The sequence below is a fragment of the Aotus nancymaae genome, unplaced genomic scaffold (assembly GCF_030222135.1).
Source record: "Aotus nancymaae isolate 86718 unplaced genomic scaffold, 86718_ANA_hifiasm-v0.15.2.pri h1tg000011l, whole genome shotgun sequence".
Lineage (NCBI taxonomy): Eukaryota > Metazoa > Chordata > Mammalia > Primates > Aotidae > Aotus > Aotus nancymaae.
In genome coordinates this window covers 2,878,811-2,888,554 of record NW_026988422.1, presented here as the reverse complement: position 1 = coordinate 2,888,554, position 9,744 = coordinate 2,878,811, and positions in this window count along the sequence as shown.

Genomic DNA, 9,744 nt, shown 5'->3' with positions numbered 1-9,744 from the left:
GACGTATCTGGAGGGAGACTGAGGAAGTAAGCAGGTAGGTGCGTGTGAGGGGAAGTTGAGGTCACTGTGTTAGGTATGTTAGGTCTATTTTGACTGCTTAGCTCTCTGGGCAATGCTCTCAAACTTAGATGAATATCTGAATGACCCACGATGTAAAAAAAGAAAAAGATAAAGCTGTATGGGTCCTGCCTGAAACCTGTTGAATCAGAATCTCCCGGATAGTATTTGTTTTAGAAAGCTTTTGAGGAAATGAGTTGAGGAAGAGATATTTGGGCTAAAGAAATCATTTTATAATGTTTCAGAAGCCAGTTTCTACCTCTGAATAAAAGGGAGGTAGCCTGAGGAGTTAATATACCACAGACAAAAAGGATGGGGGTTGTTTTTACTCAGCAATCAAGACAGATTGTGGACTCAAGAAGGTAGTTCTGCATTGCTAGGGATGTTTAAGAACATGCAAGTCAAAGCCGTGTGATGAAATGGGATAAGAGAGGAAGGCTTTGAGGACACTGTGAAGATCAGTAGTGGCTGGTGGAACCCTGCTACCGGCCTGCTATAGCTCCTCTGTGAAGAAGAGCTCTCCAGAGGAAGGGAATGGGGATTGGAGAAATGACAGGGCAGTCCAAAACCGAGTAAGCTTGAATAGAAAAGGCCAAAACACAAAGGAGTTGACTCAAGTCTTTGATGTCGTGACTGGAGACGTTGTCCTCTTGCCTCAGTTCCCAGGAAAGGAGAGTTGATGATCAAAGTGAGATTCACAGTTGTGTATTAAGTGTTTGTATTGAGTTATAATTGCACACAGGGTGATGGCTTCATAAATCTGAATGTCAGTGTATCCCCAATATTTGATTTTAATCATATTAAGACTGTAGTATGCCAAAAGTTCCATAAAACCAGAGACTTTGCTTATGTTGTTTGCTGCTGTATCCCCAGCATCTGTAACAGCACCTGGCACATGGTAGATGGATGTGGATCTTCAATAAATGTTGAATGAATGAATGAATTAATGAATCCTTTGTATCAAAGATGCAATTAAGAACAGTTGGTCTGGCTGGGCACGGTGGTTCACACCTGTAATCCCAGCACTATGGGAGGCTGAGGCGGGCAGATCACTTGAGGACAGGCGATCAAGACCATCCTGGCCAACATGGTGAAACCCCATCTCTACTGAAAATACAAAAATTAGCCAGGCGGGGTAGTGCGTACCTGTAATCCCAGCTACTTGGGAAACTGAGGTAGAATCTACATTTCTCCTTTCCTTTTGTTTTTTTGAAGATGATTCCTTTTTGTTCTGGATCTAAAGGATATGTCGTATGTGTTGGCAATTTCTTTCCTTACTCATGAAGGAGTTATGCTAATAGTAACCAGGATCTAACGGCATCCTTGGCATTTGATTTGATTTTGGAGAGAATAAACTAGGTACCATTCTTCATCCCAGCAGCCAGAAATAGCATTTGCAGTGTTTGCCTAACTGTTCATGGGAAGGGCCAACCATAAATTCCAGATATTCCACAGACCACCCAGAGAATTTTGGCAGGACACACACACACACACACACACACACACACACACACACACACACACACACGAAGCCACCACTGAGAGACAGCCACTCAGGATTAGGCAAGTGATGGTCACCAGATACTGGCAAACTTTGGCAAAAATATCAGTTATCATTTCCAGCTTTGACGGTTTGCCTCGTGTCCAGAGCCCACATCAAATACATTGCTACAATTAAACAGATGTTTTGCCACGGCAAGTTTCACTGGAACGTTTCCTTGAACGTCTCTGATGCATGTAAATGAGGTAAAAATCTTATTTTTCTTTCTTCAGAGCCTGAAATGTAAAGATTATGAAGAACAGCTGTCATCATAACATAGAAGCTCTCGAAAACAGTCTGTGGCTGAAAGCAAATCATTTTCTCCCCATGAATTAATTACCTAGAATTATGAATTTCCACAGAGCCTATACAACCAGGCTTCTGTTTTCTCATGTTGTTTTTAGATTGGAGTTGCATGACATTTACATTTACTTCCTATTTGCTTTTCAAGTGGGAACATGGGTAGAAATTCTTCGTAAGCTGTAAAATGCCATTCACGTTTAAACCGCCATAATTTCTAAAGTTTTTAAAATTGAATTTGATACTATTTCCAAGGTTTTTTTATTCACTGCTGATTGATTATGTTTCTGGTAGTAGTTAACTCAGAAGATGTCTCTCGTCCAGTATATACATCTATAAGAAGCAAATTATTCCGTCTGCTGGCATTGCCTAATGCTTTGAAGGAAGCATTCTATAGCTACCAGCAGAATTCTGTGGTTCAAACAGTGCCAAAGGCATTTCTGCTTAGATAATAGTATGAAGTCAGGTGGGATTAATTAGAGACATTATTTACTCATAACTGAGGCACCAGCTTTGGTTCCATTCCTGTGACTTCCCGGAGCCACCGTTAAGCTAAGAATTCTAGCTAGTGACGGTGGAGTTCAGACTCACCACTCCCATCAGGGCACTTTGATGAAAGTTGAAGATACTAAGGCCTGTGTTTCTCCCTGCTACTGCTCTTTTGCTCAGATTAACAAAAGAGCCACTTGGGTAGGAAGTTCAGGGCAGAGAGAAACCCTGTCCTCTGGGTGAGTGATGGTGAAAGGACCACGTCTTCTGTGTGGTGATCAGGTTGGGGTGGTCCTGCTGCTGCCACTAATCTTAGCATTTTGGGTTTTCTCCCCCCAGCTTTTCCTCCTGGATCTGTGGGAAACCTCCCTCTGATCCAGCCTCAGGTCCTGAGAGCTGGGCCTGGGATGGAATTGAGGCCAAATCAAGGATTTGGGAACAAAGAGCAGTTTATGTTCTTGTCAAAGGCAAGGTTGACCTGGGATACAAAGAACTGTCTAAATCCTGTAGTCCAAAAAGAAGAGGTGGAGAATGAGCTCTGCTGTGGAAGGTCAGCAGCAGAGAACATAAAAGATGGAATAAGCTGGGTCGACCTTGGAGAGCCCTTCTGAGGCAAAGATGCATCCGTCCTTTCAATTTCCTTTTGACGTGAAATCTAATTTGTGAAAGCAATTTTCCTTCTACGTTAGGTTTTCATTGCTTATAGTTCCTTCTATCTGAAACGCTGGTTCTGACACCTTGTTGAGCTGTACAAGGACTTGGGGACCCATCCGAAGGAAGCTTTTCCTTTTCCTCCCCACCTTTAGGTGATTTTGATATACTTGTTTGAGGAGAGTACCTGGTACGGAGGTCTAGACATTGAACTTTGGGGAGTAGAAAGCTCCCATGGAAATATCCCAGGTTTCTTCTTTATTAAATGATTATTTCCAAAGACAAATACATACATACATATTTGTTTATTTATCCAATCCAAGTAATTAGTCATTGAGCAGTTAGCTTGGGCTGCTATAACAAAATGCTATGGGCTAAGTGACTTAAACAACAGAAATTTATTTCTCACAGTTCTGGAGGCTAGGAATTCCACGATCAAGGTGCTAGCAGATTCAATGCCTGGTGAAGCCTCTTAGTAGCTTTCAGGTTGCTGCTGTCTTGCTGTATCCTCACATGGTGGAGAGAGTACTCACTATGATCTCTCCCCCTATTTGTATAAGGACACCAATCTCATCATGGGAACCTCACCCTCATGACTACATTTAAACCTAATTACTTCCCAAGGCTTCACCTCCAAATTCATCACATTGGGGGTAGGGCTTCAATATATGAATTTTGGGAGGACATAAACTTTTAGTCTATAACAAGGTAGAAAATAATAATGCAGTTGGACCGTGACTCAGTTTCCCCCTGACTATCTGGGGGATGCTCCAAGTGGGATGGGGGAAAGAAGGCAGGTGCCCAGTCAATGTGACTCTGGACTGCAGGTAAATACACTAATGAAATATACTAGCAGAAAGGTCTTTTCTGTAGAATGCTCCTAGCAGAATATCCCTGAAAAATGACATGAAAGCTGGGGTATAACGCAGAGATGTTTCATAAAATGCTCCCTTATGATAGGAGATAACACCACAAAACCCCCACCGTGTACCTCATCTTTCACTCTGGGCCAGGGAGTTGATGCTTGTCATGAACAGAAAAGAGCTGGGAAACTGCTCTCCATGTCCCCAACTTCTCTCTGCTTTGCTGGAACCTGAATCTTTTATTAGATCACCTGATTCTTTTCCATCATGATGAAAGCTTGACACTGGCTATAATCGTGATTTGTGTGAGTCTGATCCACTGTGTCAGGTCAGGAAATAATCAAATGGAGCAAAGAAAACAGACAAAATGGTTCCAAGTACATGTGTTTGTCTAAGATCTACTTATTTTTATTTTAGCTTTTTTGTTGTTGTTGCTAAAAGGTTGTCCACATAAAATTCATAGAGAAGAATAAAAGACAAAAATTTTAATCAGGTTCTTTAAATATTCAATGGATTAATTTTTTCTATTTTTTTATTGTGGTAAAATATACATGACATAAAATGTACCATTTAGCCATTTAAAGTGTACAATTCAGTGGCATTCATCTTACTTGCATTCCTGTGCACTCATTATCACTATTCATCTGTAAAGGGGTTTCACTATCCCAGACAGAAACACTCTACTCATTAAGCAGTAACTCCCCATCTCCCCTCCCTCTAGCCACTGGTAACCACCAATCTACTTTCTGTCTTCATGAATTCGCCTATCCTAGGTACCTCACGTAGTGAAATCACACAATTTATTTGTCCTTTTATGTCTGGCTGATTTCACTTAGCATTCTGGTTTCAAGGTTCATTCACGTTGTAGCATGTATCATGATGTCATCTCATTTAAAGGATCATTAATATTCTATTGCGTATATTACCATATTTTGTTTATCCGTTCATCTGTTGATAGACATTTGGGTTGTTTCCAGGTTTTTGGCTACTGTGAATAATGTTGCTGTGAACTTCAGTGTACAAATACCTGCGTCTTTGTTTTCAGTAGTTGGGGGAATATGTTCAGAAGGAGAATTACTGAATCATATGATCATTCTATGTTTAACTTTCTGAGGAGCCACCATGTTTCAGTGGCTGTGTCATTTTACATTGCCACTAGCAATATGCAAGAATGACAATATCTCCCCCTCCTTGCCAACATTTCTTATTTGCCATTAAAAAAATCACTGTTACCCTAATGGGTATCTATTTTTAAGTGTCTCCTTATTAAATAACCGAAACGTTGCTACTTACTGCTTGCCCCTCTGAACAGCTAGTTACATCTTTCTGGACCAGCCTCAACTCTGGAACAGTCCGGCCCCTGGAGTGAAACTGCCAAGCCTGCACTGCTCAGCGACCTCCTTGGAGGACTTTGCTGATATAATTCCCTTCTTGTCACTCCAGCCAAATTTTTTTGGTAATTAACGGGTGATTAACAGAGAAACTTGTTGGGCAATTTGGAACTACTAGTATGACTTCATTTAACAAGAACAATTGAAGAATAATGGTAAGTTTGCATCCGTTATTTTTACAGGGCCTTCCTGTAGTGTTCTGTCGAAACTGGCTTTGACTATCCATGCAGGTGAAGAGGGATTTGGCATATGTTACCTGAGTTATTGCTCTGTTAGTTGTTTTGTTCTTTTTGATATGATTTGCCTTCTAGAAAGTTGAAAGGTGGTATTTGTTTAATGAAAGTGATTTTATTTTCCAATGTAATTATTAATATTTTGAATATAATATTCAGCAAGTAACATTGATGAATTTAAACTACTAATTGCTTAAATCTTCAGTACCTTAAAAGGGCATGCACATTCTGAATGTCACGGCTTGCTTTTCATATATTTACTTATTTGTTTTTATTACTAGTAAAAGAAATATCTGCTTGCTTTAGATCTTTGGGGTCTGTCTGCTTCTGTTTACCATTGAAGTCCAAATATTCAAGCTACAGTTGGCACCACAGAGATGGGAAGGCAGGCTGGAGACTGTTCTCCCTCCAGGGTTGTTGATAAAGCTGTCAGCCAGGTTGTGGGGGTAGAATTCTGGCAACACTTGTGTTCAGAATTTCTTAAGCTTAGCCAACTGGCAAGGGATATAATCAAAGGGAATGAATATGACAATCTTAACTCCCTGCTACATAAACACACACACACAAACACACACATGCATGCATGCGCAATAGCATTCATTTTTGATTCCAGGATATACTGTGAGCTGTAGAAATCTCTAAACATGTTCAATTTGAAAGGCTGAATACAACATGTGCTTTGCTTAACTTATTTATTTTTTAAACATAGAAAACCTACTCAAGATCTTAGGTCTGTCTTACATAAGCAGCCAGCTTTGTAAAAATAAATCTTATGGGCTTATAAATAAAGGTTTAGATTCATAAATTATATTCAGTATATGTTAAGGTACTTATAAGGGCCTTCTAAATGTTTCTATAATTTTTTCTTTATCATTTGTACACTTAAAGTGGGTTTTCAGAGCTATGGATCATTTATGAAGGCTGGAGTAGATTACAAATTGGTATACCTTTCTGGATTGTAACTTGGCAATATATATGAGAAATATTCAGAGTTTGCATAACCATTGGTCCAACCATCCTTCTTCCACTATTTTTTTCCTAAGGAAATAATCAAAAGTATGTGGAAAGATACAGTGACAAAGATATAAGGACATTCAATGCAGTGTTGTTTCTTATAATGAAACATGCTAGATTAAAGATAATACTATCCATGTAATGACATATCATGTAAGTATCAAAAAGACTATGGAAGAATGTTTGAGGGTTTACTTTAGGTGTCAGCCTCACTAGATTAAGGAATTTGTGAAGAACTGATAAAGCATTACTTCTGGATGTGCCTGTGATGATGCTGTTTCCAGAGGAGATGGGCATGCGAGTTGGTGGACTGAGTGGGAAAGACCCATCCTTAATGTGGACAGGCACCATTCAATTTACTGGGGGACCAGATAGGCCAAAAAGGCAGAGGAAAGGTGAATTCTCCCCTTTCTCTCTCCCGGAGCTCCTGCCTTTAAGGACATCAGAACTCTGGCTTCTCTGACCTTGGAACTGCGGTACTTACACTAACAGTCCCCTGGGTTCTTACACTTGGCTTTTCTGGTCTAAGGCTTTGGAACTTGGACTGAGCCATGCTACAAGCATCTCAGGGTCTCCAGTTAGCAGATGGCCTGTCATGAGACTTCCCAACATCCATAATCATGTGAGCCAATTTCCCTTGTGTGTGTGTGTCTGTGTGTATCTACATCGATATCATCTGTCTATATCTATATATCTTATTACATCTGTCTATATCTACACATCGTACATGGCAGCAGGCAAAGAGAGCTTGTGTAGGGGAACTCCTCTTTATGAAACCATCAGATCTCATGAGGCTTATTCATTATCATGAGAAGAGCACAGGAAAGATCCACCCCCATGATTCAATTACTTCCTACTGGGTTCCTCCCACCACATGTGAGAATGAAGAGAGCTACAAGTCAAGGGCTCTGTCTCTCTGGAGAACCCTGACTAATGCAAATACTTAATGACAGAAAAACATATATGTTAAAATTTTAGAGGTATGCTTTAAACAATATGTTTGATATCTACATAAAAACAGCAGAGGAAGGTCTTCATAGTATTGAGATGTATATCTAAATCCTGGGATTATGAGGGATTTTTGTGTTTTTCTTTGTTACCTATTCTTCTGAAAATTTATGTAATGAATAATTTTTTTTTCTTTTTTGAGACGGAGTTTCACTCTTGTTACCCAGGCTGGAGTGCAATGGTGCGATCTCGGCTCACTGCAACCTCCGCCTCCTGGGTTCAAGCGATTCTCCTGCCTCGGCCTCCCAAGTATCTGGGATTACAGGCATGAATAATTTTTTAAAACAATACCCAAAGTAGTTGTAAAGAAGCTTTTAATGTGCCTAACATATATATAATTCTTTGCAACTCAACTTAATTTGCTATTAACACAACTGTAGTTACCTCTTTAAAGTTCTTCGATAAAAAAGCTTTTATTGAGTGTTTATAATCATGAAATAGTTTTATAATCTTGAGGTTATCAGAAGCAAGAGGAAGAGGTACCAGAGAGGAGTCAGAGAGGAATGGGGAGGGAGAGAGCAAAACACAAATATGAGATTAAATTACATTTCTATTTAATTTTCAAATTGCCTGTAATGACCTTAAGCATGGATTCATCTGGAAAAAGTTCTAAGTATTATATTGAATTTGGCATTAGTGGCCTGGGGAATGTTAGAGTAAGAATTTTTAAATATGCCTAAAAAGAACTTTAAGATTCATTCATTTTAGGTGTACATTTTGCTGATGTCATGAAACACTTTTCAGGGTAGAGTATGCTTTGGTGGTAAATTATATAAAGTGGTCATATTACCAAGTAACATTTATATGTTTTCAAAGCTCTTATAGGGGCTTCTTTAATTCGGGTAGCTTATTTGTTTCTGCAATGAAACCGTGACTGGGTAAGGTGAAGGACCACTGTGAATGTGATCAGAGGGCAGACGGAAAATTGCAATTCCTAGAAGGGAGGGTATGTGACTGGCTGGTGGCCTGGCCAGTGCTGGGTGGTGTTTAATATTATACTTAGAGTTCTCCATTCAGCTTATTGTGCTCCTGTGCTTCCCTTAAGGGAAAGACACATTAAGTTGCAGGCGCTGTAACAGGAGATGTGGATGACCAATACCTTTGGTCATTTCGAAATATTGACTCTACGGTACAAAGAAAGACTTATGGGCATACAGAGAACCTCGACAGGTTGTAGACAGATAAGGAGAGATGTATGTATTAGTCTGTTCTCACACTGGTAATAAAGACATACCTGAGACTAAGTAATTTATAAAGGAAAGAGGTTTAATGAACTCGCAGTTCCACACGGCTGGGAAGGCCTCACGATCATGGCGGAAAGTGAAGGGGGAACAAAGTCACATCTTACATGGCGACAGGCAAAGAGAGCTTGTGTAGGGGAACTCCCCTTTATAAAATCATCAGCTCTTGAGAGACTTATTTACTATGATGAGAAGAGCCAGGAAAGATCTGCCCCCATGATTCAATTAGCTCCCACTGGGTCCCTCCCATGACATGGGAATTATGGGAGCTATAATTCAAGATGAGATTTGGGTGGGGACACAGCCAAACCATATCAGTGTATAACTGATAATGTGTGAAAGCCACTCTTCATGTCTTGCTGTGTAAATGAACGTGAAATCACAGTTGTCATTATGGAAAGAGCAGTGAACAGGAGAAAGGGCTCTAGTCTTAGCGTTGGATGAGACTCTCTAAGTTTTAGTGCATTTGTATGTTAAATTAACAGTTGAACTACATGTAGGAATTCTAAGGTGCTTCTAGAATGATGTGCTATTGTTTGAATAGTGGAAATGGTCATACACTGGGGATTACTACAAAAATTTCTAACTTATCATTATCCCTTCATTTGGGTTGCCATTCAAAATCCTCCAGGTACAATGAATCAGGACTGCTCATCACTGAAATCTCTAGCAATTCTAAAGATTCTAGAATTATTCTAGATTGAAACACTATATCTATTTCCTGTCCTGGGTTTTAGGAACTTTCTCAGACTCCACACTGTGGCTTTCTGGATGTGGCCTCGTGCCCCTCTGCATATGCCCTCCCTTCTCTGATTCCAGCTCTTTCACAGCTTCTGAAGATGAAGGAAAGTTATGAGACATATTAATAAGTTATTGTAACATTTGCTTTTTAAAATAGTTGAACAAATATAAAAATTCTGTTATTTTAAAGTTTCAGATTTTTTAGGTTCATTTTTA